At 38.4% G+C, this 15,981-nt stretch overlaps 1 pseudogene across 1 annotated transcript; it reads left to right on the top strand.

The window, feature by feature from the left end:
• The first annotated feature begins 15 nt into the window (after positions 1-15).
• Positions 16-15,316, top strand: LOC143529857 (uncharacterized; annotated as a pseudogene). Its single transcript, XR_013134736.1, has 25 exons — positions 16-120; positions 275-421; positions 505-837; positions 921-1,066; positions 1,150-1,271; positions 1,350-1,441; positions 1,536-1,764; positions 1,850-1,901; positions 2,182-2,330; positions 2,419-2,489; positions 2,560-2,731; positions 2,861-2,932; positions 3,300-3,398; positions 3,487-3,576; positions 3,706-3,781; positions 3,879-3,972; positions 4,049-4,118; positions 4,246-4,425; positions 4,512-4,634; positions 4,738-4,821; positions 4,927-5,111; positions 13,361-13,499; positions 13,584-13,643; positions 14,616-14,720; positions 14,875-15,316. The product of XR_013134736.1 is annotated as an uncharacterized LOC143529857 (transcript).
• Positions 15,317-15,981: the final 665 nt, after the last annotated feature.

The raw sequence follows: 15,981 nt of genomic DNA, 5'->3' as shown, positions 1-15,981 counted from the left end.
TTCTTGCAGATCAAGACAATTTCTGTTTATACAACAAGCTTTTCAGTTGGATCAAACAAGAATGCAAGTCTTTTAATTAAGGATATAAGTGCGATTCTTTGCACTATCAAGCTCAATGAGGTATTGAGTAATATATCATGCTATCAATGCTAGGGATTCACATTACATAAATCACAAACGATTCACATGAAATTTAGGATTTTTGGAGATGAACTTCATATTTTATACTTGCGGTATGAGTACTTATCTACTTACTATATGTCGACATGATCAGGGTGGAGGCTTTTCGTCAGCTATGCTTGAAAGCAAAGGAAGCAAGGGATCTGTTCATGTTAATGGGAAAGTTATTAAAAAGGGCACACTTTGTGTTTTGAATTCAGGAGATGAAGTGGTTTTCGGCTCTCCCGGGTGTCATGCTTATGTATCCTTCTGTTAGCAAAGTCTTTTGTTGAATGCGTTATTTGCTATTCTTTTTCTCAAAATTTTCCTTAATATTTTCCATAGATTTTCCAGCAACTGCCAAACAATGTCTTGTTAAAAACACATAAAAAATCGCTGCATATTGATAGACGTACAGGGGACAGCTCAGCAGTTGCAGGTGCATCTATTTTGGCGTCTTTATCAAATCTGAGATCAGATGTATCCCGTTTAAAGTCTTCTGTTCAATCTGTATCTAAAGCTAATCCGGAAACACCTAATCTTGATGATGAGACTGATGGTTTAGAGCTAAACTCAGCTACAAATACTGGTACTGATAGTGCATCTGAAATCGAAGCTATAGGCAAAACCACACCTCTTGGCAGCCATCTAGACCCTAGTATTATCGGAACAGGAAATGTAAGTATATTTTTCAGTTACTTAATTAAAGGTTTTCTTAGCATTTATGATTCGGTGTATGAATAAAATATATTTTACTACAGCCAATGGAAACAAGGGATTGGGATAGGGATTCACCGCCTGCATCAGCACCAGGAAGATCTGCAATATTAAAGGAAGAGATTCTTGCTGGAATTATCAATGGGCATGACGTGGGAGTTTCTTTTGACAAATTCCCATATTATTTGAGGTTTTCTTGACTTGTTTTTTTTTAAAACTATATTAAAAACTCATTTAGTCAAGTGTTTTTGACAATCTGCCATTTTTATGCAGTGACAACACAAAAAACGTGCTTATTGCAGCTTCTTATATACACTTAAAGCATAAAGATCAAGTTAAATATGCTTCTGACCTCCCTACAGTGAATCCTAGAATCTTGCTTTCTGGTCCCGCAAGTATGTATTTCAAATTTACGTCTTTGTCATTTAGTCGAGTTGAAGTCTGAATCTTTATTCATGGTAAACCCTTTTCAGACTCGGAAATTTATCAGGAGATGCTAGCAAAGGCACTTGCTCATTATTATGGGGCCAAATTGCTTATATTCGATAGCCATATGTTTCTCGGTGTAAGATTTAATCTGCTATCAATTTGCATCACTGCAGTTAATGGTTTTGTTATTAAATTTGAAAAAAAAGATTCATCTAATTAAAATGTTTTAGGGTTCATCATCGAAAGCTGAGGTATTGAAAGAAGGAAGCACAGGTCATGTTTTTAAGCAAAGTTCTGGGCCCACTATGTTAACACGCATTGCAAGTAACCCTAGTGAATCAGATGCTACGGGAAATGAAAATAATCCTTCTTCATCTCCTGTTGACTCGCAACAGAAAATGGAGGTTGACTATGCTTCCCTAGCTGTAGGACCATCTAAAAGCCCCACATTTAAATTAGGTATGCTACTATTAACAAAGCGAGTTCACTTGATCTTTATTTGTTTCAATTATTTCTCTTAATAACAAAATGTACAATCGTGTAGGTGATAGAGTAAAGTTTATAGGTGGTGGTATTTACCCTTCATCAAATTCAAGGTACATTTCTGTTTTTGTTTGCTGCAAGTCTTTTGTTTGTCTGTGTGCAAGTATAGTTTAAACTTTTTTTGTATTCTTATGGCATCCATACTCATAAAGCATTACATTTAAAGATTTAGACTATAATTGTAATAATATAGCTTTTGTACTCATCATAACACATACTTTTTGTTCCAACCAGTAAAATAATTACATATTTTAACCCGTTGCGGTGTTTCCCAACACGTCTTTTACTTGACTGCCTTTCTCATTTATTTTTGCTATGTTTTGTTGAGCTTAGGGGTCCTACTTCTGGGGCTCGTGGGAGGGTATTATTACCTTTTGAAGACAATTCTCTTTCAAAAATTGGTGTAAAGTTTGACAAACCAATTTTTGATGGGGTTGACTTAGGTGGACTCTGTGATGGTGGTTGTGGATACTTCTGTGCTGGTAATTTAGTAGTTTTCTAATTTCTTGTTTTCAGTTACATCTCTTACTTCATCTGATATGGTGTTTTAATGCTCTTTATTTCTACCAGCCAATGAAATCCGTTTGGATTCTACGGGTGCACAAGATCTTGATAAGTCACTGCTAAGCACCTTGTTTGAGGTAGGTTTTTCTTTTAAGTCAGTTTTATTCGTTATTGCTTCAAAAAATAATACTATTTTATGTCTGGCAGGTTGTATCCGGTGAGAGTAGGAAGAGTCCTTTCATATTATTCATGAAAGATGCAGAGAAGTCCATAGTTGGGAGCTCAGATTCTTACTCAACGTTTAGAGAGTGGCTTGAAAAGCTTCCGGATAATGTTGTTGTCATTGGTTCACAAACTCACCGACAATCGCAAAGAAAAGGTAATATTTATTCCTCAATGTCAAGTCATGTTATGCCTTAAAACTTGTTTTTTAGGTTTCCAGAGTTAATTTGAAGGCGTATTGAAGTATAACTTTTTAATTATTGCATTTGATTTGCTTTCATTGCAGTCACATCCTGGTGGTTTACTTTTCACAAAATTTGGCAGCAACCAAACTGCTTTGCTTGACTTTAATCTTCCGGTAATGATTTTGTCATTTTAATTCTTGTTTGGTTCAAATGGCTAATGCTTTTTGATAGAATAAATTGGAAATATTACTAGCATTTGGTTGTATCATAATGGAAACCTAGTATTTTCATTAATGCTATGTTATTTTAATCATACTTCATGGAAACTATTGTTTTTTTCAAATGTTTGGAGAGTATTTCTGGTAAGATAATTAATAACACTTAACTAATCTGTCATATTGAAGTAACAGTATTGGTGCGCATCTACATAGGGTTAACTAGGAAAGCTGCATTAAAGTGAACCATATCACATTTACAACGCTTTTTTTTTTTTTAATTTTTATGTTTGAAGTTATTGAAAGAGAATTGTACAAATTTCAGGATATTGGAAGATTGCATGAAAGAGGGAAAGAGGTTCCCAAATCAACTAAGCTTTTAACAAAACTTTTCCCAAATAAAGTGGCCATTCACATACCTCAGGTTTGAGTCCTAATTCCTAGTTGGTCTTTCTTGTCTCGTTACCTTTTCTATTTTTTTAATTTTTGTTAAAATTTTTGAACTTATACAGGATGAGAATCTCCTTACTAGTTGGAAGCAGCAATTGGATCAGGATGCTGAAACTTTAAAAATGAAGGGAAATCTTAATAATCTACGTAACGTAAGCAACTTTTATTTTTTAATCAATTACTAATGTTAATTGTTTCAGTTTTGTGGGACCACCTAAAGGCAATTGATTAACAGAATAGTGAGTTTTATGTGCACACAATGATATAAAATTACTATGCAGGTCCTAAACCGTACTGGATTAGAATGTGATGGGCTGGAGACATTGTGCATCAAGGATCAGTTGCTTACAAACGAAGGTATGCTCAGTTTGCATACATGTAAAATATTTTTCTGAATCTTTTAAGTAGTTAATTGTAGCAGAAATTAATATTTAAATTAAATACTTAATTGAAGGTTCAGAGAAAGTCGTGGGATGGGCTTTAAGCCATCATTTAATGCAACACACTGAAGCCGATCCAGATGCTAGACTTGTTCTGTCAACCGAGAGGTATTTGAAATAATTGAAACTCAACTGTATTAATTAATTTATTGATATGTTAACACTTAACATTGCCACTTGGCAGCATACAATATGGTGTTGAAATTCTCCAATCAGTTCTTAACGAATCCAAGAGCTTGAAGAAGTCTCTCAAGGTGATTTTAGTGATTTGTGTTTGTTGATGATTGATTATTGATTACTGAAATGCGTGTTGCATACGGAAATGCTTTACATAGAGTCATTCTAACATTTGCTGTGATTATAACATATATATTGCTACAGGATGTTGTAACTGAAAATGAATTCGAGAAAAGACTTCTTGCTGATGTCATATTCCCTAGTGACATTGGAGTAACATTTGACGATATTGGAGCACTAGAAAAAGTCAAGGATACATTAAAGGAGTTGGTTATGCTTCCTCTACAAAGGCCCGAGCTTTTTTGCAAAGGCCAATTAACCAAGGTTTCACCTTTTTTTTCCTTATATTCCCTTTGTCAAATTACATGTTTGCCCTCATGTATACTGATCTAGCGTGCCTACCATAACAGCCATGCAAGGGTATTCTTCTGTTTGGGCCACCTGGAACTGGGAAGACTATGTTGGCTAAGGCTGTGGCTACTGAAGCTGGTGCTAACTTCATTAATATATCCATGTCAAGCATTACATCAAAGGTCAGTTTTAACAGCTGTCTGCAGATAATAACTGCTGAGGTGGCAATTTTGACCAATATGAACCGTGAAATATTGAACCCATTTTTTCATTGTTTGTTCTCAGTGGTTTGGTGAGGGCGAGAAGTATGTCAAGGCTGTGTTTACACTGGCTAGCAAAATATCTCCAAGTGTTGTTTTTGTCGACGAAGTATGGTTATGAAATGTTTCATTATTATTATTATTATTATTATTATTGTTATTATTGTGTTTTAATGATTTAATTGATAAATCATACTTCAATTTATGTGCCAAGGTGGATAGCATGTTGGGGCGCAGAGAGAATCCGGGGGAACATGAAGCCATGCGTAAGATGAAAAACGAGTTGATGGTGAATTGGGACGGTCTGCGTACAAAAGATACAGAGCGAGTTCTTGTACTTGCAGCAACGAACCGACCTTTTGATCTCGACGAGGCAGTTATTAGAAGGCTTCCACGTAGGTAAATGTTATGTCGTGGTCTCCGATCCATCATGGGTCGGGTCCGGTTTAGACGAATAGACAGAATTAGGAGATTAAGCTGTTTGAGTTTTGGCCAAGCCCAAAAGCTCTAATCAGGCCCAGTTTAGTTAAAGGGTTAAACCCTAATTGTCTAGTCTATATATTCTCTCCTGTACTTGTAAGTTGGTATCACTCAATAATAAGAAAACCCTAGTTATCGACAGTGGACGTAGGTCATACACCGTGACCGAACCACTTAAATCCTTGTGTCTCTTTCGTTTATTCTTTCGGTTTTACTATTGTATTCGTGTTTGTGTGTGACTCCGAACCTAACAATTGGCATCAGAGCCTGGTTCTCGATTATACACAGTTCCGCCGCCGCTGCTCCGCTGCTACAGTTCCACCGCCGCTGCTACAGTACCGCTGCCGCTGCTACAGTACCGCCGCCGCTACAGTACCGCGCCGCCGCTACAGTACCGCCGCCGCTGCTACAGTTCCGCCGCCGCTGATTAGGGTTCCGCAGCTGCTGGTTCGTTTTTTCTGATCAGTTTCCAGTCCTTTTATTCCTTGGGTAGTTTGGTTGTTTGCTGTAATCAAAACTCAGTTTGGATAATGGCTGAGGACGGAAAGATCAAGATTGAGAAGTTTGATGGTCAGGATTTTGGATGGTGGAAAATGCAAATTGAGGATTTGCTATGTCAGAAAGACTTAATGGAAGCACTAGAAGAGAGGAAACCGGAAAGTATGAAAGATGATGAGTGGAAGGTACTTGACAGAAAAGCCATAGCTGTTATTAGACTCTCACTAGCTAAGAATGTGGCATTTAATATTGTAAATGAAACTACCACGTATGGTCTTATGAAAGCCTTGTCAAATATGTATGAAAAGCCTTCTGCATCAAACAAGGTATTTCTGATTAGACAGCTAGTTAACACCAGAATGAAGGAAGGGGCATCTGTTACCTCTCATGTTAATGACTTCAACACTATTATTTCTCGTTTGTCTTCTGTTGATATCAAGTTTGATGATGAAGTTCAAGCGTTACTCTTGTTATCCTCGTTACCCGAAAGTTGGTCAGGGACTGTTACTGCAGTTAGTAGTTCTTCTGGGAATACTAAGCTTACTTTTGAAGGAGTCCGGGATTTGATTTTAGGGGAGGACATAAGAAGAAGGAATTCTGGTGAGACATCTAGTTCTATATTGAGCACCGAAGGGAGAGGTAGGAGAAGAGAGAAAGGTAATGGCAGGGGTAGGTCAAAGTCTAGAAGAAGAAGTCAGTCAAAGCCCAGAAAAGACATTGAGTGTTGGAATTGCAAAGAAATGGGGCATTTCAGAAACCAATGCCCTAACCCCTCAATTTCAAAAGAAAAGAAAGAATCTAAGAAGGAAGTTAATCTGGCCACCGGTTCAGATGATTCAGAAGGTTCAGAAGAGACTCTTATCTGCTGTGTTGAAGAATCAACAGATTCATGGATTATGGATTCTGGTGCATCTTTTCATGCCACTTATAGCACGAAGAAGATGAAGAATCTCCGAACAGGTAATTTTGGTAAAGTTCGTTTGGCTAATAATCATGCTGTTGATATCACGGGGATGGGGGATATTTAACTAAAAACTTCATTGGGCACCTCATGGACTCTAAAGGATGTTCGGGTCGTTTCTAGCCTTAGAAGAAAGCTAATTTCTGTTGGGCAGTTAGATGACCAAGGATATGATGTTATGTTTGGTGGGGGTAAATGGAAAGTTGTGAAAGGGAATCTTGTGATCGCCAGAGGTAAAAAGAAGGGCACTTTATACATGGTTGAAATTCCAGCTGATGGGGTAAATGCAGTGACCAGTGGACCGAGTCAGTCTAGTTTGTGGCACCAACGACTCGGCCACATGAGTGAAAAAGGGATGACAATGCTCGTTGCTAGAGGAAAAATTCCAGAACTGAAGAAGGTTGAATCTGAATTTTGTGAACCATGTGTTTTCGGTAAAAAGAAGAAAGTATCTTTTGTGAAGACCGGAAAACAACCGAAAACTCAGAAATTGGAGCTTATTCACTCTGATGTCTATGGACCAACTTCAGTCTCTTCTTTGGGAGGATCGCACTATTATGTCACCTTCATTGATGATTCGACACGCAAGGTATGGGTTTACTTTCTTAAAAATAAATCTGATGTTTTTGATACTTTTAAGAAATGGAAAACTGCTGTTGAATTGGAAACTGATTTGAAGGTGAAATGCTTGAAGCCGGATAACGGTGGTGAATACGTTAGCAAAGAATTCCGTGATTATTGTGAAGAGTACGGTATTCGGATGATCTTTACAGTCCCTGGCACTCCTCAACAAAATGGAGTGGCAGAACGAATGAACAGGACGTTAAATGAAAGGGCTGTTAGGATTAAACGCACACACGAAACTGAACACGACACGAAAGCAGTAAACGAACACGAGGATTTAACGTGGTTCGGTCTAAACTGACCTACGTCCACGAGTGGCAACTAGGTATATCTTTATTGAGTGACAAATATTACAAGTACATAATGTTGTTTATATAGAGACTGAACTAGGGTTAGTAAATTATTATGCAAGAAATCTAAACCGGGCCGGGCTTGGGCCCGACCGCCCACATCCGTCTCCTCTTTTGACTTCATATAATAAACCGGGCCAACAAGGCCTACGAACCCAACAATCTCCCACTCGGAGGCCTTGAGTACTCTCGTCTGCACTCCTGATTGTACTTCTGTAATCTGAACATTAAACTTCTTCTAGTTGCCACCGCCTTCTCATCAATTAACCTGAAGGCCCGTTGAAGCTCCCCGGAGCTCCAACACGTCAGTCACGGCTGAAACTGCCCCTGACCCATTCTCTGTCCCTACCGGCTCCCACTGTAACGAACTACCGGATCCTGAGATAACCTGAGAACAAACACTCTCCATATTCAGCAAGTAATTCATTGGAGAGACTTTTACAGCTGGAATAATGGTTTTCTTAATCCACTGTCGACCTGGAACTGTAACTGAAACACGACCTGTGCTCCCACTGTCACGATGTCCCCCAACTGATTTAACCTTCCTAGCTCGTTCATCCTGAATCTTCACTTTGGCTCTGAGTTTGTTACTTGCAAAACGAACCTTCTTCTGCCCACGAGATTCTGTGAACCGGATTTTGTCTTTCACCAAAACTGGATCCACTCCTTTCGATGACGTATCGACCATATACAACGAACCCATTTTCTTGCCACGAGCAACAACGAGATTCCCTTTGACTACTTTCCACTGCCCATTCCCGAACTTAACATCGTGCCCTTGGTCATCCAACTGCCCAACTGATATCAAACGTTTCTTCAAACTTGGAATAACCCTCACGTCTTTCAAAGTCCAAGAAGTACCGGCTGAAGTTATCAAATCAATGTCTCCCATACTCGTAACCTCTAAAATATCATCATTCGCTAGTCGAACCTTTCCAAAATCCCCAAATTTAAGATTCTTCATCGTTTCACTACAGTGAGTGGCATGAAACGATGCACCAGAATCCATCACCCAAGCATCAACGCTGCTCTCAACACTACAAACTAAAGCCTCATCACTACTGACCCCGTCATCTGTGTCGTCTTCTGTAACGTTCACCTCTTTCTTACCATTCGGACACTGATTCCTGAAGTGTCCTTTCTCTTTACAACCCCAACATTCAATATCCTTACGAGTCTTAGACTGACTCCTCTTCCTGCTCCCACTGCCTCGCTGTTTTCCCCTACCTCTACCTTCTGTGACTAGCATATTGCCTGATGATTCACCTGAACTTCTGCGTCTTGAATCTTCTCCCATAATCAGATCTCGAATCCCATCGAAAGTAATATTTGTAGACGAACTACAAACTGCAGTCACTGTTTGCGACCAACTGTCGGGCAAAGAGGATAATAACAAGAGGCCTTGAACTTCATCATCAAACTTAATGTCAACTGACACTAAGCAGGACAAGATCGAATTAAGATTATTGATATGAGTTGTAACTGACCCACCCTCTTTCATTATTGTTGTCACTAGCTCTCGGATAAGATAGACTTTATTCGCTGCCGAAGGCTTCTCATGCATGTTGGATAGCGCCTCCATCATACCACGTGCTGTGGTTTCTTTCATGATGTTAAACGCCACATCTTCCGACAACGACAGAGTAATACAAGCCCTAGCTTTCTTGTCTAACTTCTTCCAATCTGCTTCTGACAGCTTTTCTGGTTTTTCATCCTCAAGCACTACATCCAAGTCTTTCTGACAAAGTAGTGCCTCAATCTGCATCTTCCACCAACCGAACTTTTGTCCGTCAAACTTCTGTATCGAAACCTTTCCGTCTTCTGCCATAACAATGACTAAAACGAAAAACTGGATAAAAAAAAACAGAGACAGACACAGCAACACGAGCCTGAACTTAACGACTGTTCTACTGAACTCTGTTAAAAATCAACCTATTTAAACCGCAGCGGAAATACGAACTGTAAATCAGAAACTGAAATTTTAAACTGAAACGATAAAACCTGACAAACGCGGTTAGCACTGGTTCCCGGTTTCTTTAAATTTATTCTGATTTGAAACTGTTCTTCAACGAAAAATAGAATCTCGATTCAATTGTTCTTGGCTCGTACTTTGCAAATTATGATCTCGACTCAAACCCAAATATATCCGGTCAAACTGCTCAAGAATTTGGCCCACACAAATTAAGCAAATTAGTTGGGCCTACCACCTTAATTTATGGCCCAAAGGAAATAACAATTTGGTTGAAGAAGAGTTTATAGGCCCACAATATAAAACAAATGAGCTCCTGCCCAATTTATTTACGTGGTCCAAAAGAGAACAAACTCTAGGTTTCCAACAAAATGGGAAATCAATTCCCTTGTCGAGGTCTTCTCTTGCGGCAGTGATAAACCAGTGGTGATGCAATTATTTAATAGCTTTCAACAAAATAAAAAGGACAGAACCTGAAATAAGCCACGGATCGTCGACGACTGGGTATGGCGGAACCCTATCTGACGATCACCCTTTCCTAATACGCGGCAATCGGAACCTACCGACGGTCAACAAAACTTGAACGGCAGCTACTGGTGGCGACGGCGAGCGCAACAGGTTCAACGTGTTCTTCGCGTGATCCGAACCTAAGCTCTAGATACCACTTGTTAGGATTAAACGCACACACGAAACTGAACACGACACGAAAGCAGTAAACGAACACGAGGATTTAACGTGGTTCGGTCTAAACTGACCTACGTCCACGGGTGGCAACTAGGTATATCTTTATTGAGTGACAAATATTACAAGTACATAATGTTGTTTATATAGAGACTGAACTAGGGTTAGTAAATTATTATGCAAGAAATCTAAACCGGGCCGGGCTTGGGCCCGACTGCCCACACCCGTCTCCTCTTTTGACTTCATATAATAAACCGGGCCAACAAGGCCTACGAACCCAACAAGGGCAAGAAGTATGAGACTTAATGCCGGGCTTCCAAAGACGTTCTGGGCAGATGCAGTTAACACTGCATCTTATTTAATTAACCGGGGATTGTCAGTACCGTTGGGTTTCAAGACACCAGAAGAAGAGTGGAAAGGTAAAGCTGCAGATTATAAGCATTTGAAAGTCTTTGGGTGTAGCGCTTATGACCTAGTGAAAAATGACAAGCTTGATGCTAAAGCTAAAAAATATGTTTTCATTGGATATGGGTCAAACGAAATGGGCTACAGGCTTTGAGATTTAGAAAGCAGAAAAGTAGTCAGAAGCAAGCATGCAACTTTTAATGAGGCTGAGTTATACAAAGATAGAAACACTTCAAAATCAAGGGTTCAGAAAGAGCAGGTTGAATATGAAATTGATGCTCAGAAAAAGACAGTTGAGTCAGCTACCGAACCCGAGACAGAAACTGAAGAAACCACAGTTCCTGAATTTGAAGATGATGATATTGGTGGAAATGAAGAGTCAGAGGGAGTCTCTGACAGTGGGAGTTCAGAGTCTGAGGATGAACAGTCTCCACAAGAACCTGACCCGCCTCAGCACTGGGTTAGGAGGTCCACCAGAGTTTCTAAACAGCCGGTACGTTACAAACCTTCAGTTAATTATCTCCTTTTAACTGAAAATGGTGAGCCAGAGAGTTATTATGAAGCACTTAAGTTGAAAGATTCGCTCCAGTGGGAGCATGCTATGAAGGAGGAGATGAACTCTTTGAGTAAAAACCAGACATGGGTTTTAACCAAGTTTCCACCAGATAAAAGAGTTCTACAGAATAAATGGGTCTATAGAGTCAAGGAAGAACATGATGGGTCTAAACGATACAAAGCTCGTTTAGTGGTCAAGGGTTTCCAGCAAAAGAAGGGAATTGATTATAATGAAATATTCTCTCCAGTTGTGAAGATGACCACCATCAGATTGATCTTAAGTATTGTTGCTGCAGAAAATTTTCATCTAGAGCAATTAGATGTTAAGACAGCATTTTTACATGGTGATCTTGACGAGGAGATCTATATGGCACAACCTGAGGGATTTCAGGTTGCCGGGAAAGAAAAATGGGTCTGCAAATTGAAGAAAAGCTTGTATGGTCTGAAGCAGGCACCTAGGCAATGGTACCTAAAGTTTGATGATTTTATGGTGAGAACTGGGTACAAGAAATGCGAGGCCGACCATTGCTGCTACTTAAAGAAGTTTAAAGGCTCATATATCATTCTACTTCTTTATGTAGATGATATGTTAATTGCAGGATCTGATATGAAGGAGATTCGCAAGTTGAAGAAACAGTTGTCTGATGAATTTGAGATGAAAGATCTTGGTTCAGCCAAACAGATTTTGGGGATGAGTATATCCAGAAAGAAAGATGGCTCCATAACACTATCCCAAGAGAAATACATAGGGAAAGTGTTAAAAAGATTCAGGATGAATGATGAGAAGACTAAACCGAGAAACACACCTCTGGGAAGTCATTTCAAACTTACCAAAGACCAGTCTCTCAGAACAGAGGAAGAAAGAACAGAGATGGCTAAAGTTCCGTATGCATCTGCTGTTGGCAGTCTCATGTACGCCATGGTTTGTACACGGCCAGACATTGCTCATGCTGTCGGGGTAGTTAGTCGTTTTATGTCGGATCCGGGAAAGGAACATTGGGAAGCGGTGAAATGGTTACTCAGATACTTAAAGGGTACTTCCAGTTTGGGGTTATGTTTTAAGGAGAAGGATACAATTCTCAGGGGTTATTCAGATGCTGATCTGGGTGGATGTAAGAAGACGTTTAAAAGCACTACTGGTTATGTTTTCACAGTTGGGGGAACAGCAGTATGTTGGATGTCCAGACTTCAGAAAAGTGTTGCTTTATCAACCACTGAGGCAGAATATATGGCAGCAGCCGAAGCAAGTAAAGAATTAGTATGGTTGAGAACTTTTCTTGAAGAGTTGGGAAAGAAACAGGCAAAGTTCTTCTTATATTGTGACAATGAGAGTGCAGTGAAACTTGCGAAGAATCCAGTCTATCATTCGAAGACTAAGCACATCGGGAGGAGATATCACTTTGTCAGAGATTTGATCAGTGATGGTGTTTTCAGTTTGAAAAATATCTCAGGTGCTAAGAATCCAGCAGATATGTTCACCAAGCCGGTGATGCTGGATAAGCTGAAGCTGTGCAGAGCTTCAGCAGGCCTTCAGGAATAATGTTGAGAAGGCGAAGGGTAACTAGGAGGTGCAAAACCAGATGGGTTTTATTTTACATGTACAAGGCAATGCAGGTGAAGACATTTTACGTCTCCAAATAGGAGCAGGTTGAAATGTTTGACGCATCCAAGTGGTGGTTTAGAGAAGATGTCTCGAAGCCCAAGTGGGAGATTGTTATGTTGTGGTCTCCGATCCATCATGGGTCGGGTCCGGTTTAGACGAATAGACAGAATTAGGAGATTAAGCTGTTTGAGTTTTGGCCAAGCCCAAAAGCTCTAATCAGGCCCAGTTTAGTTAAAGGGTTAAACCCTAATTGTCTAGTCTATATATTCTCTCCTGTACTTGTAAGTTGGTATCACTCAATAATAAGAAAACCCTAGTTATCGACAGTGGACGTAGGTCATACACCGTGACCGAACCACTTAAATCCTTGTGTCTCTTTCGTTTATTCTTTCGGTTTTACTATTGTATTCGTGTTTGTGTGTGACTCCGAACCTAACAGTAAAATGTGCTCCAAACTTAGAAAAAAAAATGCATTTCCTCGAATGAACGTTTCGTAAGCTAATGATTCTTTTTTGTTTGCAGATTGATGGTGAATTTACCAGATGCTCCTAATAGAGCAAAGATCTTAAAGGTTATACTAGCAAAAGAGGATTTGTCTCCAGATATAGATCTGGACGCAGTAGCAAATATGACCGAGGGATATTCCGGAAGCGATCTTAAGGTTTGGTTTTTAACTTTTCGTTTTTATCTTTTTGAATGTTGAAAAATGCTGGAAGCAATCTTATGTTTTCTCTTTTAAATGCAGAATCTATGTGTAACAGCAGCTCATCGCCCAATTAGAGAGATTATAGAAAAGGAAAAAAAGGTATTCATATTATATAGAAGTGGCAAGTTTGTGTTGATTCGGGTCTTGGTTTATGTCTAATGGGTCAACTGGGTAAAGGCTTAAAAGTCATTCCAGTTACTCGGTTAGGCATGCAAATGAACCGAACGAACAGTTCGTGTTTGTTCATTTTAACTTCAATCGAACACGAAAAATTAAACGAACAGGGTTTCTCTTCTTTATGCTCGTTTTTTAAGAAAATGGTCGTGTTCGTGTTTGTTATGTTCGTTTGTTAGCTAATGTAAACGAACGAACATAACCAAGCTAAAACAACTAAAAGTAAATATGAACAACAATGTGTTGATCCTAAAGAGTTATTAAAACTGGACTAATATGTAATGGGCCTAAGAAGTTAAATAGATATATTAATGAACTTAGACGAACAAGCATGAATGAATGTAAATGAGCGAACATAAATTTAAATTAACGAACATAAACAGACATTCATAAACATAAATGAACGAGCGACACATGTGTTCGTGTTCGTGTGTTTATTTAATAATCGAACTTTCTTCTCAATGGTGAACGTTTGGTTCGTTTACAGTCCTAATTTTGGCCCCAAAGTTGCAATTACAAGAAAATCAAGTCTTTTAGCTACACGTCAATTTTGCCTGTTTTAAATTCACATGGTTTTAAATATGTACAATTATGCAGTTTTGTGATGGTGTAATTAAGGGTACTACGGGAAACTTGGTAAATATAAAAGGGTATTTTTGGACAAACTAAAATAGAAAGGTTGACAGTTTTCTTTAGGACTTAGGGTTAAACGAGCTGAAACTAAAACCGCCTGAAGTATATATGTATGTGTGTGTGTGTGTATTAAAGCATAAAATCTTGTAATTCATTTTATTTACAAAGTTAAAATTAGATTATTAAATATTGAGCATTTTGATTGTTTTATGATGAAATACGTGAATGATATTTAACATATATATTTTTGTGGTTTGGTGGCAGGAGAGTGCTGCAGCTATTGCAGAAGGCAAACCCGCTCCAGCGTTAAGTGAAAGTTCCGATATTCGGCCTTTAAACTTTGATGACTTTAAATTCGCTCATGAACAGGTAAACAACAAACCCTTTTGGCTCATGATCTTATTATTTTTCAAAAAGATAGTAATACATTAATAAGTTACACTTAATCTTATGTTTTATTTTTAACTGTTATTTTTTTTAACTGTTATATAAAACACAAGCTGAACGGACTCGTATTTTATAGGTTTGTGCGAGCGTGTCATCAGAATCTGTAAACATGAACGAGCTTGTGCAATGGAACGAACTGTACGGAGAGGGAGGTTCGAGAAAAACGAAATCTTTAAGCTACTTCATGTAACGAAGACGGCTTTGAAGCAGAGGAGAATAACTAAATGATGGAAAACATGCGATCATGTTTGTACAATGAAGAAGTATAGGAACTTTCTTTCTTTTAATCAACTTAACTTTTTTACTTTTACTTTTTCTGTGATTTGTTTGTATCTTCTAAAAGAGTAGTAGTATCTTCTTTGTGAGGTGGCATAAAGGCAAGATGTATGTTAATTAGAACTGCATCAGCTTTTGTTTTGTTTATCCCTCCATCTCTTTTTGTTGGTCATTTTGAGAACACCCTTTTATTTGTTAGTTTATTATTTTAACATAAATGTGGTTACATTTATATAAATTATATCAAACTTGTGCATAACTTCTAACACATTGGCTTGCTTTTTCTTTTCTTTATTTATAGTCATTGTGCTAACACTTTTGATCTTTTTCTTTTTTGTGACCGAGTCTGTGACACTCCGTTACTGAAAAACGTGACCTTGCATATATTCTTTTTAATCGTAGAAACATGTAAAATGTAGCTTGCGCTTGTCGGGTACTACTGTGGCCTTCAAAGAGTTAAAATAATGTTGATATGGATATCTTAAGGTAATCTATCTATGTTTAACGAGGGGTTGTCTGAATGTGAAAGAATAAATATTACTGATGTGACAAGTTGAGGAGTGTAAGTAAAAGAAAATGTGAGGCGTGTTTAACACAACCGCTCTAGAATGACATTTCTTTTGGTTATTTAGTGTAACGTTTTCAGGAAATTGGTGCTACTTAGTTTAAATGGCCTGAAAATGTGACACTTTGTTATAGGTTATTTCTTGAAAAATGTTGACTAAAGTTTATTATAAAGATGCTATAAAAATGAGTTTTATAAAACTAAATATAAAACTTTTAGTCATGTCGAAACACACTTTAAAATTTGTAGCTGCTTTAGTAAATCTTTAAGCAATGGCTTGGTGACACTGCTTCCACCTTGTGAGTTGTGACACTTTCAAGTTGTCACAAATAACGCACTAAA

The sequence above is a fragment of the Bidens hawaiensis genome, unplaced genomic scaffold, assembly GCF_021521415.1.
Source record: "Bidens hawaiensis isolate Kalapana, Puna unplaced genomic scaffold, B.hawaiensis_p1.1 tig00008759_1, whole genome shotgun sequence".
Classification (NCBI taxonomy): Eukaryota; Viridiplantae; Streptophyta; class Magnoliopsida; order Asterales; family Asteraceae; genus Bidens; species Bidens hawaiensis.
Note: the sequence above shows the minus strand (reverse complement) of the source record. Positions and strands in the feature narration are given on the sequence as shown.